At 35.6% G+C, this 22,955-nt stretch overlaps 1 long non-coding RNA gene across 1 annotated transcript in view; it reads right to left on the reverse strand.

The window, feature by feature from the left end:
• LOC116446057 overlaps positions 1 to 22,244 on the reverse strand; it is a 145,562-nt gene extending 123,318 nt beyond the window's left edge. Inside the window, exon 1 of the long non-coding RNA XR_004241020.1 lies at positions 18,342 to 22,244. This is a non-coding gene — a long non-coding RNA (uncharacterized LOC116446057). The remainder of the gene's footprint in view (positions 1 to 18,341) is intronic.
• Between the last annotated feature and the right edge of the window lie 711 nt (positions 22,245 to 22,955).

Here is a 22,955-nt window from a genome sequence, read left to right on the forward strand (position 1 = left end):
TTTCTTCAAGTAAAATGACAAAGGATCTTTTGAAAGAAATCTCATCACCTCCAAATATTTTTAAACGGAGAAGCAGACACATAGTTAACTTTTCCCTTTATGATGAATAATTATGTTAATTAGTTGGAAACCATGGACAAAAATTACAATATGGAAGTCACGGTTACATGAAGAAACTTTCCCCTAGTCCTTTCCAAAAAGCTTCCCTGATTAGTATAGATGTGTGGAACACACTTTGCTGCTCAAATTGGAACAGGATGCATAAGGAAAACACTGAGGACTGAGGCTGCATCCATACAGTTCTCTTAAAGGTCTCTGTTACAGAGACTTTTAAGAGTGAATTTATTGGGTTTGTGTTTTTTTTCGTTTGATTTGCTCTTGAGGGACCCTTGATGCTCTAACTAGAGAAGCTAACCCAAGTGAAAAGATTTGCTAGGACCATTCAGCCTTACGCATTTCTGAGGCCCTCTAGTTATGACTAATATTCAAGGATATCGCTCCTGAAAAGAGAGAACAGATTTCCAGTAGATCGCTAAGGTAGAGAACATATCACATTAGGTTCCACTGTTTCTTTAAAAGTTCCAATCCTGTAATTTACTGACTTTCCTCTCCTAAAATGATAGAAACATAAAAGGGTTGCAAGAAAGATGCCCTCTGCATCACAAAGGACTGTGATACATTACCTCTCCTGGGATTTAGTTCCCAGCTGTCCCAGCCCACGTCTTTCATCATCTCTCTAATTTATCCCTATCTTTTCATAGTCCTAAGAAACAATGCTAACAGCAAAGCAAAAGGTATTTGACCTTTGCAATGGAAAAAAAAAATGTCTTCAGCACTTATCCAGTCTCGCTTTTTTTCTTTCTTTTTTTTTTTTTTCAGAAAGTCATCTCTAAAACTGTGTCCCTAGTGCCCAGAAACATGTTCCGTGATCCTTGCCAGGGTAATCTTGGGCCCCACGGACCAGCTGCAATGTAATTTTTTGGCCTCTAATGTCCACCTGAGCATCCTTGAAACTACTTCAATAGCTGCTCAATACGGAGAAGCTTGATGCTCTGGATGGCTTTTCCTTCTCTCATTTATGCTGACTTTTCCAACAATATTATTTTGAACAGGGAAATGAGAACAGTGTTTGTGATCATAGGTAGCCGTGTAGACAAAAGTCCAAGAGTTTTGACCTCTGTTAGGAATAAAATTATCACTGTGCTTTACAGATTTTGCTTTCTTTGCCTGTCAATTTCCTGCCCTCCTCCATCCCCATCACATGCAGCAGAGGTCAGCACAGTATATAATGCTCTCTGTTGAACAGATTGAAAAACCTGGCCTCAGGCTGATGGGCTTTCCAGTAGAACTATCACTTTTCCATTCATGCCATGTATTTTCATTTCTTGGTGAGAAACACCTCAGAAAAAGGCAATAGGCCATTGATTAGGAAAATAACACCAATACAGTAATCAGTATATAATGTTTCCGCCATCACCACTCCACTCGTGGCTCAAGTATTAACACAACCTTTCCATCACCACAGCCCGGTCTTGAGCATTAGTAGTTTTGTTTTGTTTAATTCATGTGGTGGTGCTGTGTTCCTGGCAGAGAGCCATCCACAGCTACTTACACAGTCTGTCACTTCATCTGTAAATCCGGAATCATCCATTGGTTCAGTTTACTCTTCAGGCCTCGGAAGGGTGCATTTTGACAGAGAGTATTCCTGCTGGTTCTACTGAGCAGTTTGACTACTGTTGTTTCATTGAATCCTATTGTATGGTTTTGCCACCTACATGCTTACCCCCAGCAAACTCTTTGGCATAATTCAGTCCTCAGGAAAAATTTCAAAGGAGTACATTCAAATACTATTATAGACGTGTGGGATGAAAAAGAAAAAAGATTATGCTATGTCCCTTTTTCCACCACTATTTTGCACAATTATCCAAAGAGACTGAGTATTTTAATATGTACTGTGCCAATGCTAAGTAATACCTATGACCTGAAATTTAGGTAATGATATAAGTGTAAATTATTTCTGTGATATTCTATAGTAAATTAAATACTAATTTTGGCTTTAGAAGCAAGTGCAGGAGAGTTTGAAGCCAATCAAAAACAGCTGAAATTTTCTGTTTTCTTCCAAGAAATTCTGCTGAAGCAACTGTACCATGATTATCAGAGAAAGAGGAAAATAGAATTCCAGTAAGTAAATATGGCACTAGATTATATGCCCTGCGAGGATAATAATATTTCTGGGAAGACTACTTATGTTATTTATTATTTTTAAAATACTATCTTCATTTTATTCTTCTGCTTTAACGTATTCATGCTGATGGCTTAAGATTCAACACAAAAAGCGCCTTAGTAAAATCTCAGCCAAATAATATGCTCCAGCCACAAAAATAAAGTCACCAAAAGCATAATAATCTATCTCCAGAGAAAAACAATCATTTAATTGAATGATAGAAAGAAAAACCAAATCAATTTCCTCTGCAGAAGATAAGGAGTAGCAGGGAAAAAGAAAAAATTACATACCATGTCAAAATACCTTACTGCCCAAAGGACATTCAAGAAATCTATAATAGGAGAAAAAGATTCCTAAACTACAAGGACAGTCAAAGCAGTAAAATAATATTAAAAAAAAACATACTTGAGCATATTTGTTTATATGAACTTGAGAAACGAAAAATAAGTGAAAGAAAATAAATTTTTAAGGGGTACTACTTCAAGTACAAAATAATGCTGAGAAAGCCTTAAATTCCTGAATGCATTTGTGTGCATACCTGCCCACGCACTCAATTTTCTGCCATATATATTCATGCTATAATGAACAGCAATAGAAGTTGCACCAGTTTTAGGTGGTTTTTTTGTTGTTTGTTTTCGGGTTTTGTTTGTTTGTTTGGTTTTGGTTTTTTGTTGTTGTTTTATTTATATTTTTTTGTTGGTTTAGTTGATTGGTTTTGATGTTTTGAGGAGTTTTTTGTAGTATTAGCTGTAAAACAAAAAAATAATATGTCAGATTCTTTTGTGAGCAATTTCTGAAACTGTAGAATATAAATTGCATTTCACATTAGTTAGCCTAACAAGTTAGTGTGTTATATAGAAGTCTGTGATTATTTTCTTTTTCACTGATTGTGATGGATACATTCCTGTTGCAATTATTTTTCCTTTTCACTGTTTGTGCTTGATATATTTTCTTGGAGCCAACTGTTTTTTCAACACTTATTGGTAGTCTGTTTACTCTTGTTGAAGTTTAAGATGTTATTTTAATTTTATGCTTGTCTCTTTAACTTCTAAAAGACTACATATTAAGAAAACATAAGAATAGTTGCAACTCCTGAATCACAGCTAAGTACAGTTAAAAATCATGGCATTGTCAAGAAGTTGTGCAAGACTTAACTGTAAAATAATCAGATGCTTAAGGCTTAAGAGAACTAGGAGACATATCTCAACTCCAGTTGTGGTACAAGGAAAACTGGAAATTTCCCAGTATAAATCCATGCATAGGTACAGTAATGTCAATATGGCTGATTACAGAACCGTTTTTTAATCTTAAGAGGACAGAACACTAAGAAGGGAAGAGGTCAGAGTATCCTAATCAGAGGTTAGTTCTATTGTCTTTTAACTTCTGTTTAAGAACATTAATAATAGCAGTAAAAGTTCTGAGAAATTGTAGGTGCTTCAGATAAGAGCATCTCCACTGTTTTCACCAGCATGCCTAGAAAATTCTCAGGAGTTGTAGATACATTGTCAATAGACATCATGGTGATATGACATTGATCCCAAGAGAAAAAAAAAACCAAAAGCAATTGTTCTAACTCACTGAGTAAGAGCATCATTTAAATACTTATAAATAACAGATTAAATAGGCAATGATACAAATACTTCACACCTTTACCATCACTCATAAAAGAGAGATAATAGTATGCTATCATGCTCAGTTGTCTAAAAACTCTCGGTTTCTCTTGAGAGAGATCTAATCAAGTGATCCTGTCTGGAGTCTACTGCCTCAGTTGCTATGACTATGATTGTAACTCAGGCACCTGATACAGGAAGCAGGTGTAAGCACAAGACTGTCTGTTGGTCCTACAAGAGACAGGTGTCAGGAAGTAGTGAAGTATCCACAGGATTTGTTCCATGCTGAGACTTTGTGTATGTCAGCCTAGTTTTGGTGTGAACCATTAGCTGCATATATCCTCTTTGTTACATATATGCAAATATTCCTTTAAACATGTGAGAATAGTCCTATAAAAAATTCTAAGAAATCTCCCAGGCTGTTCAATGAGACACCCATTGCAGGGTTTTGAAAAGGTCCAGAAGAATTAAATGTTACCTCTAACGCTTGAAAAGCAGATATAGCAGTTCATCCATTCTGATCTGCAGTGTGTAACTAAACTACAATGTCAATGTCATTGTGTTAATACTTTCAATCTCAGGAAAAATGCATTATAAATACTTTTCCACTGTCTAATTGCTCTCAGTTTCCCAAACAGGAAGCCATTATTTGTATGCAATAGCTTAATTCTCAGAATTTTATATTTTTTATAATCATTCTAAGTATTACGTATTTCTGATTTTTTTATTGATATTTGAGTAATTCATTTGACCTATTTTCAATTGATACAAATTATGCACAGAAAATATATTAAAAGAACATCAAACAGTCAATGCACTTTAAAGTTAGAATATGGTAAGATTATACTTGCCTGTTATCTTTTCTCTGCTCCCCTGTGTACCTGAATTACAGTTGTGAGGTTATGTGATTGGATTCTCCCCACACACCACTCTTCTGAAGACAAATTAAATACATTTATCAGGGCCCTGAGCATAGCCTTGCCCTGAGCATAGCCTTGCCCCATGCCAGCCCCTGGGGTCAGCCCCTTCCCAGTGGAACTGCAGCAGGGCCTGCCAAGATGGGCCCACATCCAAGTCCACATCCCAACCTGGCCTTGACCAATCCCCATCCAATGGAAAGTGCCCAATGCCCAGGGAAGGGGCTGCCCTGGCACCCCTGGTTGCCCTGCTCTTGGATGCCATACCTTGTCCTGCTGCCAGCCTGGGGAGTCCCTGCCACTCCTGGCCCTGGGCCCACATGGAGCTGCAGCCCACATGGCAACTTGACAATATTCAATGAGAGAAATTTGCCTCCTTTGGGGCAGCATTTGATAATGTACAATAAATTAACTGTGTTGCAAAAAAATATATTACTTGCCTCAGGATTAAGAAAACGGAATTTCACACTAAAGTATTATTTTTTTAAATTATTATTATTATTATTATTATTATTATTATTCTACTGAATTCCTCTGAGGTGTTGGAGAACAGAAAAGAAATGCTGAAAGTTTTTGTCAAAGAAGTGGATTCAAATTGTTCTTTATTGGAAGGTTATACTTAGAGGGGGAAGAAAGAGCCACCTCCATGCAGCAGCACAGGTCCTTTGTTTCAAGACTGTAAGTGCAGGGAGGGCTGCTGTATGAACAACCTGGGTTGTTCATACAGTCCTTGCACACTTTCAGAATATGCCAGCTACAAACCTCCTTGGTTTGGAAAGGTGACTGCTTGGGAGACAATTTCTGTAAGCAGTCTGCATGCAGCCTTCTGCATCAAGGATATTCCAAGATATTTGTCTCCTGGGACAATTACACTTTTCTGCTAAAGACTAATGGTTGGGAAGTTATACTAAAATGTAGGTAGTTAAATAAATACAGTATTTTATAAATTATTGTATAATAAAATACTTTTACATAACTAAAATAGAGGGTTTGCTTTATACTAAATGTAAATTGTAAGAAATGGAGAATAACTTTTCCATATTGCTGGTGTTCAGGATTAATCTTTAGGTTATGGAATCAAGTCCTGAATTTTTCTTGACTTCTCTAGTCAGGTGAGTATGAGCATCTTACATTAACTTTACCAGCAGTGATGATATTTTCTAAGAAACTGTAAATGCACAATTCAGAAGATTCTCATTCACCTGTCCTGATGTTACTGCATTTTGTATAGAAGCTTCAAATATTTATTTAGAAAATAGCTTTATAATATGGTTTGGAGTATGCCTTCACACAAGGAATATAAAACTTCAAAGCATACTTGGACATCTTACTATGAAATGGAACAAAGTCAATGTGAAATCTTTAAAGACAATTGTCCTACACAGGGATAAAACTTGTGTTCTTTCACAGCACCATCCCTCCCCTCTGACTATCTTCCCGAAGGAGGTGATTGTCTTCTATGCTATGTGGTTTAACACTCCCTTATTACACCTGACTGTAGGATCCCATCTCACTCTCCTCCAGCAATACAGGAACACTTGGAAATTTAAAAGTAATGTGCTTGCAGTAAAGGGTGAAGTAAGAGCTTTTGCCTTTCCATGGGAATTGAGACTTTTGTTCTGAAAAGCCTATATGCAGACTGAAAAAATTCAGACCCCGCCCAGCACAGATATTGGATGGCGAAGAATCTGACTCCAAACGCCTAATGAAGCCACAGGATGGGAGAAAATCACAATAATAGGAAAGCAGTATTTTGCAATATAATTTGAAATACATATATTACTATTGTTTTATATATACTAATGAACTCTGAGCTATTTTATAATTGAAATATATGTTGACTTATTTCATAATAGATAACAATATAAAGTATTAATTATTGCTTTATTTGACATTACACATTTACTGTGCTTCCATGTACATATTGAATGTGTCTCTGCTTTAAGTCTTTTAAGTCTCCCGTCCATGTGTAATAGCCCCTGTTCATACTGAAACTCCATTATTTTTCTGTTAATTTGCTTGTGTTCAGACAGATCTTCCTGAGTAATTTACCTCTGTTAATACTCCCTTCCATTGTACAAGTTCTATAAATAGATTTAGACACTAGATTAAAAATAATAGAAATCAATAATAATGTCTATGTTTCTGATAAGTTCAAGTACTAGAGATAGAGGTTTCACTCCAGCAAAACATGTAAGCATGCGCTGATTTTTTTTTTTTCTTTAGGATATAGTTCTGTTTCTGGCACACTTTCCAAAGAATTTATGACTTTTTCTTCATCTATGTTTTAGCAAGGCTGGCATTACATTTCCGACTTACCAAATCCACTGCATTTTTTCAACCTCTAATTAATTTAATTCTTGAAGTTGGACCTCTTTGTTCATTAATTCAACTCTGATGTAGTATCCATCCAGGATTCCAGTTAGTGTTAAATGTCTTCTTATCTCATCTTTCCTATGTGTCATATTCTTATTGAAGTCTTGCAGGTGGTCTTGGCATGTTTACAAAAAATCTCAGCGGTAGTAAGAGCTATGCAGTGGAAAAAATTTATACATATTCCAAATGTAGAGAAGAATAGTATGTCAAGCAGGCAAAGACTGAACCTGTGTATTATACTTTACAGAGTCTGGACTGTAAACTTCTTCAGCTTTAAGAGGTCTTCCTTACAAGAATAATTATATAATTCTTGCAGTGTCTAGTCTTTTGTAGGTATGGTTTAAAACAAATAATAAATTATAAGCAAATATATATCATATATACTGACCTTACATTGAAATAGGAGAAACAGAAAATGAACGTGCAGAGAGGACATTCATATTTTAGCCACAGACATAATTTAAAATTAGATACACTTACATTGGGAGTGGAAGAGAAATAAGTCTGAAAATCATGTTTGGAAATGTAGAGGGTGAAAGGAGATTAATGTAAATGGCAGAGAAGGTAGACGGTGTAAGACTGAAAAATATCAAGTCAAAATATACATCTGATTCTTTGGATAAATACTCATCACTAAAGATTCCCTCATCTATTATTCTATCTATTGGCATCAGGCTGTCACAGACTGTTTCATATAAATGGCTGGTTTAGCATATGTCTGTTGTAAAATAATTGTGGCTTTAAAACCAGAGTGAAAGCAGGATTCTTTATAGCTTTGTTATTAGGTTTCAAAGCAATAATGAAAACTGCTATTGAAAAGGAATTAAATTTAATAATCAGACTATTAACCAAGGATATTTGCTGCACATTACACAGAGACAAATTAAAAAGATTACTAAAATTTCCAGAAAACATCTGCTAAACAATGCCAAATTGATGATAAAGAAAATTGAGTTGCCTTTGCAGTTAATTTATCTGTACCTAGCATAAAAGAGCTATCAAAGACAACTATTCATTTGTTGCTACTTCAGAAATATTCTATCTGTGAATCCTTAAAAGCTGAGACCTAACTTATTGCCAAGTTTTTCTTTTTCTGAATTGATGGAACCATGGAGAGATGAGTTAAGCTCCTCCTTTTAAAGGATAAAGCTATACCTTTACTGTCTTGACACTATAAAAAAGATATGGAGCCAGGTTTCATTTAGATTTGACTTCAATTAAAGGACTAAAACCCCAAGTTGTGGGAAAAAAACCCAACTAACCAAACAAAACGCTGCAACCCTAAATAAACCAAACTACAGATGGTTTGTTTTACCCAGCCTTTTAAAATATCGGTGACACAAAATGTAGGTGTAAGATTTCACACTGATGAGCTATTATCTGGTTTTCAATCTTCAATTTTTATTTTTCTTTTATTAGAGGTGTTTTAATTTCTGGAAGTAGCTGCTATTTCCAGGTCAGTAAATAGTGCAGACCAATAAGAAGATACTGACAGGTGAAAGTTGGTACTGAGATCTATTTTTCTGCTGTATGCATTTCATAAGGGTTGACTTTGGACTGGTTGTAATCCAGGGGATTGAGTGCCCATTAGGAATTAAATGCAGGATTTTGATTTAGTTTTATCCAAAAGAAATAGAATTGGTAAATTTGAAAAACAGTCTGCAATGTGTAACTAAATGTTGCGACAGGGAATGATCAGGCGACGGTCCTCACACAACTACCCAAACAAAAAAACTGATAGAAAAAGGAATTCAGTATGACTAGTTCTTGAAAAATTAGATGCTATTAGCTCATGCTGGTTCACACATTTCCCTACAAATAGAAACATTAATTTCACAGGTGCTGGGATGGTAAAATGAACCTCACTTCCCCTCCCTCCCCTTACTTTGTAGTTCTACACTTATAGTTCAATTTGAAGACTTTCTGATGACCTTATAGTTCCTTTTCTTCACTGAATTATTGTAGAATTTTTTAATCTGAACAATTTATTCCTGGTTTATGTATCTATTTAACCTATTCATTTGAGTAACAGAGAAAAAATACCAAACATTTTGGCAGTTTTACTGCCAGTTAGAATTGCATTTGGTTTAAATTGTCCTTTGAAGAAAGTATTTTTTAATAACACACTCCTGCTTTTACTTACCAGTAGCAAGAATAAGTAAATTTTAATTAATTTCTGAAGATGTTCCTTAGATCTTTATTAGACTTCATTGCCTCTTTTTTGATCTTGAAATAATTTTTTTCATTGGCCTTTCCCATTTTCCCTTCTCAAATATAAATGTAATACTAAGAAAAATTAAAATCTATAAACAGAAATAAATAAGAAAGCATTAATGAAGTAATGACACATTGTAGAACTCTAGCACTATAAGACAGCTCAGGCTGGAAAGGACTTCAGAAGGTCTGTCACAGCTGGGTCAGATGCAAGGTACTGCTAGGCTGCTCAGGGCTTTAGCCAATATGGTCTTGAAAACCTCTGGGAATAAAGATGTCACAGTCTCACTTAGCAACCTGTTTCACTGCTCAATGCCTTCATGGTGGAAGAAAAAACCTTCTGTTAGGCTCACTTTGGACCTCTCTTGCTCAACTGGCTCTGTATTGATGACCCCCTTGTAGGCATTGGGAGGCTGCTATTAGCTGCTCGACAAAACTGTCTCTTGTCCAAGCTGAACAAGCAAACTCCCTCTGACTCTTCTAACAGAGCGAGAACTCCATCTCCCTGACCATCCTGGTAGTCCTCCACTGATCAAATACCAGTTTATTAATGTCTTTCTTATATTGGAGGAGCCCTAAATCTGGATAGGGTATTTTAGATTAGTCTAAAAAAATACAGAGCAAAGGAGAACAATGATTGCCATGACTGGACGCACATTCACTCTTCTAGGAGATTGGTTGTCTGAGTCCCACTGTTAACAGCTGCTGCGAAGAAAGGAAGACGTCCTCCCAAGAAGTTCCTTCTCACTAGAGGTCTCATGAGTACGCAACATTGCAATTGTGTAGCAGCCAGATCTGTTCCTGTCATGCTGCCTTGATCCCACCTCAGCCACAGACTTGCTTCCTGGATTGACTTTGGACCTGCCCCACTACCATGCATTTGCTATGTGATCACAGAATTTATTGGTTGACCATCCAAACATTGTCTTCCCAGCTATCCTGATCCTGACTTACTGACTCAACTTCCTGACTCATTGTCAGTGAGGTCAGTGCCCTTTCCCACTCCTCTGCAACCCTCAGTTCCCAGCTTGCCCTTCCTTCATGGAGCAGTCCATCACTGCAACTCCTTAACAATCAGTTCTGTTGAGCTACTGGCTTGGCTTCTGCTATGCCCGAGCACACTGGTTTCATCTCACTGCCTGACAAGATGCTTAGTGAATCCCCATCTTCCACGGTTGCAAAGGTATCTTCCTCTCCAGTTGCAGGACCTTTGATTCATCCTTTTAAAAATGTATTGGCATATTTTAAAAACAGCACAAACTATTTGCATTATTTCTTAAGAAAATAAACATGCATAAACTAAAACTTAAAGACTAATATTCTGCAAACAAGGAATTATAAAAAAAAAGTGTTAATCAAAATGAAAACCCTAAGACAGGAGTTATATTCACATATTACACAAAAGAGGCTCACTTCAATGACATTCATTTCTGTGATACAAATTGCTTTATGGAAAGTAAACAAATCAAAATGAAAACAGCAGCTGTGGCTTAAAATTACCATCAAACCCCCCCCAAAAATCACTGAAAATAGTAATTAAGAATGAAAGTCCATTTATAGAGCTGACAAAACTTCTTGCAATGCTAATATCATTATCAAATACAAGAAGAATCATCACAAATAAATCATATTATCATTGCTACAATTCTATTTCATTTTTCCTTTTTTTTACTTTTCCCATTTTATTAAGCAAAAACCCCTAAAACTTGCAGGCAATGGCTCTAAAATTTGTTTTTTAATATAGCCCTGTGACAAGAATGTTGTGAGCATTACTACCAGCAGGGTTGGTAGGTACTAATTCAATACTAACTTCAGTTACACTGAAGTTTAACAAGCATCACAGCTATAATGAGGTAGGGGTATTATTAGATTTATTGTTAAACCATTTTTGTAGTACTTCGCAGAGTCAAGCCCTTAGTGATCTACACCATTAAAGTATATAGCAAGATAATATTTTGGTATAAAAAAAATATAGGAAAATATTCTTCCAAAACACTTCCACCAAAGTGGTGGCTCACAAGCCACAACAACACTATTCAAAGGTGCTGGCTAACAAGCCCCAATACCCCTCCACAATCTCCCCCTCCCACAACAAAGTTCAATATGGGGTAGAGCAAGATAGACACACTTTGCCCAGACACAGCAAGGGAAGAAAACAAGACAGAAAAGAGAGAGGACAAGAAATATCACTAGTCCTTCGATCCCATTCTGGTCCTGGTCTGGAGCTGGGATAAACAGAGAGAACAGAAGAGAAAGAGAAGAAAAAAAGAGAGAGAGCTTGATCTTTAACCTTTCATAGTTCGCCTGGTGCATGCCTCCTATGAAAACTAGATTTTTTGCTCTGTTTTGTTTACATGTGCACAGCCAGTCCTTCTTCAGGAAGTGAGTTGGGGGGGATGGAACTGAGCACGAATCCCAAGTGGAGCAGGAAGTTGGCTCAGAACAGTGCTGCCCCACTTCCATGGTACCCTCTCCCCTCATCACCCGTTTCCTGTACTGATACTCAGAATGTTTAAAAGAAAACATGCTTAGGTCTGGTTCTCTATACAAATATGTGTAAAACCACATGGTGCAACAGAGATTCATCCCTGTTCTTTTCATGGCAAGAGTTTCCTTCCTTGGCTTTATGATTACTGGACTTTATAGAATATCACTGTTATCACTTAGTGACATAAAAATAGGGTTTATTTTGATATAAGCAATCATTTTGCAATAAACATTGCTTTTTATCAATTCCTCACTTCACTGACTCACAGGATAATGACAGTTTCAAATTAAGACATGGATACATGGGATTAATTAAGTAGATGTGGAAGGGACAGAGACACTGCAGTGCTTAACTTTATTGCATTTGGGCCTAAACTGTGAGCATAAGAATTATGCATTTCACAGATGGAATAAAAAGATTTATAGGCTGAATAGAGAACTGCAAGCTTCCCAGCAATAAATGATAAGTAGAAAACAGTATCTGATAAACAAATCTGAGAATAATGCTTTTGAGATGATACCTCTGTTAACAGAGGAAGCAGAACCAGGATTTTCACTAACAGTTAGCTTCAAAATTCTGAGCTCCACTTAGGTAGTCTTGATATTTAAACAAAACTAAATGCTCCTGAACTATGTTCCCCTTTTACACCAACTTGCAAACTAAACGTCTCATCCAGAGAAAGGAAAATTCTAGTCTTTTTTCTTCTTAACCACAATGGATACAAATACTATTCTCAAACCATACAAACCAGAGTTGAACTCTGTATTCTCGCCTTTCTTGTAAAGTGTGTTCACCTGCCCAGCTGCAAGATTCATGGGGCACAAAGGAAAGTGACTCTGGAGCTCTGTATTTAGTGACAGTGTAATTCTCATTGTTCAAGATCCCATTTCTACATCCAACATAATTTTTTGTAATTTTCATCCAATGTAGACAGATACAGTGTAGAATGCATAGAAAGCAATGAGGTAGCAGATTTTAGCATACATCTCCTAAATCAGTGTTTTAAGATATTAAATGGCCTAAGAGTAATCTACAGTCACATAACTGGTGATATATCTTTCTTTATTAGCTCCATCACTCTTGAAGTCTTTCCATAAAAGACTTCCAGAGGTGAAGTTAAGAAAACAGTTGCTCTTTTGCTACTCTATGAAAATGTGGGCATTTACGACACTCCTTCAACAGCATTGTAAAAGTTACGTTGCTATCAATGCTGAGAAGACAGCTGCTGGCTCCCAAGTTGTCAAGCATTTCAAAATAAGAAACTCAAAGTAGTTTTTATTGAAACAAATCATGACAATACCACAACTAAAAGTTATTAACTATTTAATCCTTGGATTATCTAAAGCCTGAAATAAGAATGACTAGTATGACTAACATACCTGTTTTATCAGATCTGTTTCTGAACTCTTTTTTGCTACAATGGGCTGATCCACCAGCCATTTCAGCAATGAATCTTACTAGATTTTCAAAAAACTTCAGAGAACTTTTTGGCGTTTTCTACCTGCCTGACACAATACATTGAAGTCTACACCACTTGGAACTGAGAGTTAGGTTAGCTCCATCAGTTGAACTGTGTCACAAATTTGGCTCTTCTACTCAGAAAAGTGACTTCAGAAGTAATTTTACCAGGGGGAGCCTGATTCCACATGCAAAAGAATGCAGAATTTTGACCCTTCATAAACACTTTAGCCTTTAGAGTACTGTCTTTAATTTGTGCTCAGCAGAACACGAATTGGTTCTTTTACATCAAAGCTTAGGAAAACTTTGTTTAGGCTTCATCCTTCATAATCTATCCCTCCTTTCCAACAGCTCAACATTAATGTAATATCCAAAAATAAAACTTAAATTCCAAACAGTCAACATAAAAGCCTACACAGCTGAGGTGAAATTACGATACACATAAATTAAGCCTTTCAAAGCTAGTTTTTGTTTTTGTTTCTATTTACTCTGTAGAGTGGAAAAGAGGGTTTGTTTTCAGTTCAAGTCTTCTATCTATACAACACAGGTTTTTTTCATTAAGTTAACAAAATATAAAGAACTGATATTTGTATGGATAGAAATATCTTGAAACAGCTAAACAGCTTTGTGTAATTTTCAAATACGTATTTGTTGATAACAGAGAAGTATCAAAGCAGACGGGATTATTTGGTCACTAGATGTCAGCAGTATGTGGAATTAATGAAGCAAAATAATGACAAAAGTAGAACTTCCTGTTATAAAAAGACAGAGGAACTTCCAGCGTAATGAGATTTTCTTTTAATTACCTATTTAGAAAATTCTATAACCCTCATCATAATAATGATGCAGTTCATCAGTGTATACAACCATCAATGACCTGATAAATAAGACAATTTTTTGGTTATATCCATAAAATTTTTAATATAATTTCAATATGCTATTAATTATTTAATTTTTAATCTAGAATGCCATTATTACACCCACTAATATGTAGTTTCTGGTGAGAAAGTTCTGTCATCTCTAAAAAAATTCCTGCTCTGGCTGCTGAATAAAGAAGCTGTTTTCAAACTTTTTCATGACTTTGGAAAGTTTTATGGGTTTATTTTAATTTATTTTTTATTGTTCAAGAGGGACACTTAAAAATCTGTCCTTCTTATCATATGCTAGGTATAAACTGTAATATTCTCTATTTACTTCCAAAACTGGTACAAGAACAAGGAGTTTTTCTGCATCCAAAACGGTCTGTATTGTTCCCGTTCTTTTTACACTGAAACAGATTTATTTATTATTACAATTAAAGACTGGTATGCTTTATTAGCACTCCTTACTGTAGGACATGTTTCTGTGACATGCTCCTGCTTCATCTGCTGCTATTAATTTAGGATCCTGATCAAGGTAAATCAAGATCAAGAGGACTAGATCTTGCAGAATATACTGCTTACAAATAGAAGAAACCTCAGGGGGTTTTGTGTCATTAAGGTAAGGCACAAATACTGTGTTGGATTTTTTACTTCCTGTGCTTTGAGATGGCTATCTGGACCTATCTCTGCAAGTTTTCTTTAGTAAGAGACTAACCATTTAGACCACACTTAGAATGATTTTGGACTCAGTGTGAGCGTGACAGAAAAAATTCCAGGTTATACTTGTGTAGCAGCAACAGATAAAGTTGAAAAAAACTTTCACTTAATATCACGTTCAAAACAGCAATGTCAAATCCTAAATTGTGATCATGCAGAAAAAATCCCCCATTGAAATTAACCTATTTTACTGTGTTCCCATAATAATAGCATGCACTATTATTTTGTTAAATTTCTGACATATTCTGTGGGTGCATGGATCCAATCAGATAAGAAATACCTTAGCTTTCCTCTTTTTTTTACCTTTGCAAATACATGTGACAATGTTCAGCCAAGGTATCTATAATTGCGTCCAGTGAATAGAGGGCCAGATGGCAAACAAGTAGAGTCTCACTATAAGTAGCATGGTACTCTTTCCATAAAAACTAGGCTTTTATGTGTGTAATGAAATGTTACTCTTTAGCAGTGAAGGTGCAAATTAAACAGTGTCAACCTTCATGAAAATTTGCAAAGTGGAAAAGAAACAACGCTGCGTTTATGGCAATTATTCAAAACCCCCATTTTATTTGGGCTAATCCTAGTACCAGAAAACATCAAACACCTTCTGACTGCTTGCCATGATATTTTTGAAATAAGGTTATTTTTGTAGAGATCAGCCAGTTTGAATAAAGATAATAAAAAATCACTTCTATATAATGCAATTTTATCAAACATGTATTATCAAACACTCCAGACTTTAATTTCTCTGTTGTCACCACCTTTCTATCATCTTTCATGCTTTGAAGCCAAGACTCATACTGTACTTAAAACCTGACAGCATAGTATGCATTAAAAAAAGGGAATTCTATGGCCTATAGCAACAGTGCTCTCTTATAGTCATGGTGTGAAGACAATAAAATAGTAAGCTCCTGATATATCATAAGGAAGTATGTGTCTAGTTCATTTATATATTTATATTTTGAAAAACACATTATTTGGGAAGGGTGAGAGTTTTTGAATACTTATTAAAATACACATAAAAAAAGTAAAAAGTGGGGATCATCTATATGCATGGGCCATGTTTTATGAAAAATCAGAAGCAGTTTCTGCTCCCACGTAAGCTACAAATAGTTTGGGTTTTGTGTTCAGTGGCTGCTGCATTAGAACCTGTGTGACCTTGTTAGATCTCTTTTCTTGTCTAATACTGAATAAACCTTCTTCTTGGCCACCGTTGATTTTAACTAAAACAACAAACTGTATAAAATAGCAGGATGAAACATGCACGTAGAAGTTAATGCTCACTGGCAGCTTTCCAATATGAAACTGAAATTATAATTCATTGGAAAAGAAAAAAAATGGAGAGAGATCTTGATTTCAGATATAAAGACAGGCAGATATAGAAAGGGAAAATATTAAATAAGCCTTTCTTGTGTCTGTTTTCAAAGATAGTTTTTCTAATGTAAATGTGCTGGAGCAAAACTATTATTAATGATGAAAATGAAAATTTTCTTGTAATTCTCTGTATTTTAACATAACACAATTACAACATACCTAGTAAATTAAACTCTTTAATCATCTTCTATATTTTCCCATTTTATCTAAAGATTGCAGTGTTGTTCATCTATAATATTCACCCCAGAAATAAAATCATTAATCACCTTGGCATCCAGAAAAAAGGGTTACATATTATTTCTTATGATATCTAGGGTACAAAACCTGAGGAAGATATTAGTTTTTAATAATTCTGATCCACTCATTGGGATTCATCATGTTGAATAAGCAGGTAGTCCTCTTGCAATAAATTTCAGTGTAATGCAAAGAAGCAAGACACTCACAATTCAATGTTGTTTAAATATCATACATCATAGGGCATGTTTTCCCCCCACATGGTTAAAATTGAATGAAAAATGAAAGGTATTCATTCTGAAAAACTTTAAATTTTAGTTACCTATGTTATGAAATAGATTCCATGGGCTTCTGCAGTTGGTGGAGAAAGACAAACTTTAAGAAAACAATTCAATTCACGTATGTTAGGTCTCTGATCTGGAGAGAAGGTAGCAACTGTACATATAAAAGGGATGTGGGGAGACTGGCCAACTGACTTCTGTCCCTAATATAGGGGACATAGTTTGGTACTATGAATAGCTCCCCAAACTTTTCTCTTACAGAACTCTCTTTATGCTGCTCTATTCTTCAATGTATTAAGTCTTGTGGATCGTGGAAAATTCAGATGTGGGTAGGTCATATTTCCAGAGCCTGTCTTCCCACAGAACTCTGGAAGACTCCCATAAGACAGCTGGGGGAGAATTGAAGATATGCTGATTTCAGTAGTTTTTATCTTGGTAATTCAGGAAGAAAAAAAAATCAAAGGCACACAAGTTTTTGCCAAGTTACTTCTATTTAAGAACTTAGGATCCCAAAGCTTTTGGCCAAAGCTAAAAGAATGTAAGTAAAATACAAGAGACCTTCCATTTAGGTTCTTTTCTAGATGAAGATACAGAGATAAGCAGAAAGCTTTTAGTGGGAAACAAAAACACAGACATACAATATCTTTCCTTCACCCCTCCCAGGTTCAAAGTCAGTCCCTTATTTCAGTCTCTCCTACCAATGCAGTGGGTTGTGGAGTGTTATGGTCAGTACATAGTAGTTTCTCTCAGTTGCTAATTTCCTCTTACACTTTTCAAGATGACAGTTCCTTTGATCACAAGCTGCAGTGGATATCTGCTCCAGCATCATGGACCACTTCATCCTCGTATTATGATCTTGGTGTTTGTTGCTCTTGCTGCTTCTCACTCTCTTTGTTCTCTTCCCTTCTGTCCATCCAGTATTTTTTGCCCTTTCTTAAATATGTTTTCACACTGGGTTCATACTGGAGCCAGCTATAAGCCACCTGAATGCTCTCTCTCACTCAAGCCCATTTCTTAATTTTGCAGTTTTCATGAAATGAAAAAAAATCATTCCATATGGTCAGATTTCCCTACTGAATTGCTTGAGATTTTTAATTTGTTTTTAATATTCAAAGTGTTAATTTTAACTCTACTACCTGATGCATCTGTTGCCTCTGAGGTATAAATAATTTTCTACTTCTTGGAAAAGAAAACTGATTCAGATTTGTTGCCTTTTCAACAACTCCAGGGATAAGCATACTACAGAAAATATACCAATAACTTTCAGAGTATTTTATTATTCCTGTGCAGACTCCCAATATATCTTTTTTTTTTTTTAAGTGAACAAAAGTAATTTTTAACAGTATGTTTGCTGAACTTCAGTAGCTACAGAAATCATTCTGCTCACTTTTGGCACCACTGCTTACAAAACAAAGTATTTGACATCATACTGCAATCTGAAAATTATTACCAGTAGAAGCAGAAATATGAGAAATAAACATAACAAGAAAACCAAATCAAAAACCATTAAAAAAATTTACCTCAAACAGTGCAGACACAGTCGTCAGTAGTATCGTGGCATCAAACCTATCTAAGTAATGAAAAGACCTACCTCCAGATCAAAACTGAAGGGTGTTCACAGCTCCAGGCAATTCAAAAGGCATATTAGCATATTTTAGATTGTGGACATTTGGAAAATGAATTCTTGTATACAGTCTCAGCTGGTATTTTATGATTTCTATCCTGAATGAGTAGATTAATCCAATGTTTTCTTTCAGCCTGTACCACCTGGACACAATGCTCAGTGTGTGCATGTACCTTTTTGAATGTGACAAACTTTTCCATGGCAACATTCTCTGTAAGAAATGACATTGCTCTCAATACTAGGTAGCAGCCTGATTATATTGAAGAAAAGATTACTCCTTAAGTAAGGCAGAGAAAATGTTATTCTAACAGTCTGGGGGTTGATTCTTCCATTTTCTTGTGTTGCAGGTTATCACAAAATCATGGAGTCATAGAATATGCTGAGTTGGAAGGGACCCACAATGAATATTGAGGCCAACTGGCCCCGCACAGGATACCCCCAGAGTCACACCCTGTGCCTGAGAGCATTGTCCAAATGCTTCTTGAGCTCTGTCAGGCTTGGAGCTGTGACCACATCGCTGTGGAACCTGTTCCAATGCTCAACCACCTTCTGGGTGAAAAACTTTTTCCTGATATCCAACCTAAACCTCCCCTGACTCAGCTTCATGACATTTCCCCAAGTCCTGTCATTTGCTAACACCTGTATGAAATGGGCATCAAGTATTGCCATGTTGAGTTAGCAGCTTTCTATGCTCCCCTTGCCAGGTGTAAATGACTACAATATCTTTAGATTCTAGTTTTCATCTCTGAACAAAAAAACCAAAAGTCACTCATTCCTACTATCTAGCAATTAGATCTCACTGCAACTGGTTGCCATAGCTACCAGTTACCTGCTAAGGACTTTTGTCGTTTTGCTAGGATTTCCTTAGAAACCTTGACACAAGCAACAGCACAGCCCAAGTTCCAGCCCTATGCTGAGATCTGGCAACCCTATCTGGAATAAGGGTCTCCCAGTCCCCAGGAGACTTCCACCTTCTTTTGGCAGCATCTGATAAGTAACCCATCCTTACCTGGAGAATCAAATTTGACTGCTTTGTATATTCCAGATGCCTCAAACCCTAGTAACCTGGCTGGAAATTGTCACTTCTCAATTAATTGGATAACCTTCTTTCTCATTACAAACTTGCATGCATTTGTCGAAATGTAGTGACTTCCTTTTGTTTGCTCTTTTGTCTTTTTACTATTCCTTGTGTCTTCACTCCCTAATCAGACAAAATCTTAGTTCCCACAGCTGAGCATATACGTGAATTTATATATGGGGGGGTGTGTTTGTATATGTGCATATATATGATTGCACAAGTGAGCAGATATTATAGGTCAGATCTTTGTATTACACATTGAATTGCTGACATCATTTTAGATAGATAAACATCTTGATAGTTAACTGCTGAATGCATAAGCCAACTAATTTATTCAACTACTTATTAAAATAAAGAAAATCAAAACCCCAACAAAACCCACTACTCTCTTCCCCCAAAACACTACTAATAAAACAAATCATCAAAAAAACTAACCCACCACAAACTTCGAAGACCATTGATGCAACTGTAAAAACAGTTGGAAGTAAAAATAATAAAAAATATAAATATAGAGAAAGTTATTTCTAATGAGGGCAAGAATCATACAAAGAAAATTTTTGCTAGAGGAGGCATCCTCAATACATACAATTAATTATGTGTTAAAGATGAAAGACAATGCAGATAATAAGATATGGCACTTCTAGCTAATGTAGTGAACCTAAATAAGTTTATAGTCAGGCTTTCCTGGAAATTAAGAATATAACAGTTTCAATGCATAACTCTTCAAAAAAAGCTTTTGCCTCTGATTCTTATCCAAGTAGTTAAGAATTGTGGGAATTTGATGATATCTTTATTGAGATATCTTGCTAGAATCCTGATTAAAAGACTGAGTTTGGAGAGTTCAGTGTCCAAATTAAGATGTTATCAGGAACATTAAGTTTGATAGAGAGGGTCAGTTTCAGTACTTAATTTTGGTGTTTAGATTGAACTATAAATGTAGAATTTTATATTCCTCTTTACCCATAATGGAATATTATCTGAAATCTCTAATATTTGAAGAAACAATATGGATAAAATATTATATTCTGCATTATTTTGTTGATGAATTGATATTCCTTTTTAATCCGTAACATTCTGCTTATAAATATTACTTAAAAAATTGTGGTTTTCTTACTATGGCTATGATGTGAAAATAGGCTTACAGAATTTCATATGGATAATTCTACCTTTTGTACTGTTTATTAGTTATCCATTACATTTCATGAGCCAGTTCATTATTAAACAACTATTTCAGTCTTTTCATTCCTTATGCACTGGTTGCACCTCAAAATTTATGCTTATATTGTACTTAACCTAATTCATATATTTTTTGATCTTTCTTAAAATTGTTACATATCTGTTATAGAAAAATGTATATGTTAAACTATGCTACACAAAGAAAATAATTCTGATCTTGGTTTTTACAATAATGGAGACTTTTTAGCTTACCTCTGGTCACTTTTTATCTAACAAATGCAAAAGAAAAAGTAATTTCATTTGATAACTACTAATTCTTTTGCCTTTTTATCATTCTCTGTGTTTTGATATGTACACATATATATAAAACACAAAAACCTGAGACCTTTAGATTCCCTGTTTGTTTTGCTAGCTGCTGGCATTTGATGGGTCTCAGACCCATGGTGTGACTCTTGGGGATGGTCCTGTGGGCCAGGAGCTGGACTCAGTGATCCTTGTGGGTCCCTTCCAACTCAGCATCTTCCGTGGTTCTGTGATTGTGTGATTTGTACTGCATATGCTCAATTCATGTAACTGGCTGTTCCAATGGTCAGGATCATTTTCTTTCACTACGTCTCCATGTCTCTGAAACTTTGGTGATTATTTTTAACAGCAGAGATGTTAGCGGATAGTCTCAATATGTACTGTGCACAGTATTAAGTCATGACCACAGATAAACACCTCTTTTATGACACTCTTAACTCAAAGTTGGGCAATGACATGGGTTGTGAGCTGACTAAATGTTGGGAAAATGATACCTGGTTTCACTTGCACTGATTTTTCATTAAACCCCACAAGATCACTGCACTGCAGCATGCAAGAGCTGAGAAGGTTCAACTACTTCCATCTAAAAGCTATGTTCCCCATTTATTTTTGATATCATGGTGCAAATGATCACACTGACATTTGTGTCCATTGTGTCCATTTGTGTCCAAGGTAACACAGTTCTTATCTTAGATATACTTTTTGAGAAGACAGATGAGACAGTCCTTAGCCCTTTCCTCAGACATATTTTCCCTCTGAAACAAGACAATTATTTGACTAAATCTAGACTTTGGAGCTCAATGACTGGTTGAAAAATTCACTTTCCAGTATTACAGATTTTCAATAGACCGATTGTTTCATTCTGATGCCTCAGAAATCAGTAAAGGAAAAAAAAAAATAATTTGAAAGAGATAATTAATTTTCTAGCCTTCCTTGCCTTGGAAATCAAATGGAGTTCAAAGGTAATAAATTTAAATGATGTTTCAATCATTTACATGAACAGAAATGAGAGTAACTCATATGATAAAGACAGAGGGACTTACTGCAGGTTTGACAACATACGTGCTATGTAAATCAGATAAGTTGCACCTATATATATCTAAAATTAATTTGACCCAGAAGGCAGTAGTACACAGTTTCTCTCGGTCAGCAAATATGTGTGGCGGAGACCCCTTAATTTAATCACATTTCTTCTCTCCCTCTTAGTCTAGCACCAGACTGTGACACGAGTTCTAGATTTGGATGACTAATGTAAGCTGAGTTCTTCCTGTTTAAAAGGTGTAACATACACTATGTCAGATATTTGGCTTTTAAAAGTATCTTGCTTCACCTACAAAAAAGAAATGAGTTAAAGAAATCCTATGAAACTACTAAAAATCCAAATTTTATAGAATGTAATTCCAGAATTGAAAATTTGACTGAAAATTTTTGAGACATTTGGAAAGCTATGAAAATTTTGTTTCCAAATACTTTTGTTCTCCATAAATTCTATTGATATTTGTATTTTTGAAAGAGGTTTGTGAAGAAAGTTTGATGAGAGGGTCAAACTCTGGATGTCTCCAACCACTCTTCCAGGAACACTGGAGCTATGAATTGCCAGTGTATCTGCTATTGTGTTAAATCAAAAATATGTATGTACATAATCTCAATAATTGGTCAAAACTTCTAGTGAACCCACAGGTTTATTTCTTAGTTTTCTCACAAAAAAATGGGATATTTACACACAACTTGACATGTGGTTATGGGACTTTCTTTGTATATTATTTCTCTGAGGCCCCATTTGTGATATGGAAAGATGGTTTCAGTGCCAGAATTGCCAAATCTCCTGCTTCTTTGGTTTTTCATACCCTCAAAAGAAAAGCATTATTTCCTTTTTTTCTATAATACTTTTCACCAGGGTGCAAAATATAGCTCCCCAGGTGTGCTCCATGTGATATTTTAGCTGTCTTATGAATTCTGACATAATGGCAAAGTCTAGTAAGCTCTGCTTTTCATCTTTTCATTCTGTTTGCTCAGTTTAGGCT

The sequence above is a fragment of the Corvus moneduloides genome, chromosome 6 (genome assembly GCF_009650955.1).
Source record: "Corvus moneduloides isolate bCorMon1 chromosome 6, bCorMon1.pri, whole genome shotgun sequence".
In the NCBI taxonomy this organism is placed as follows: Eukaryota; Metazoa; Chordata; class Aves; order Passeriformes; family Corvidae; genus Corvus; species Corvus moneduloides.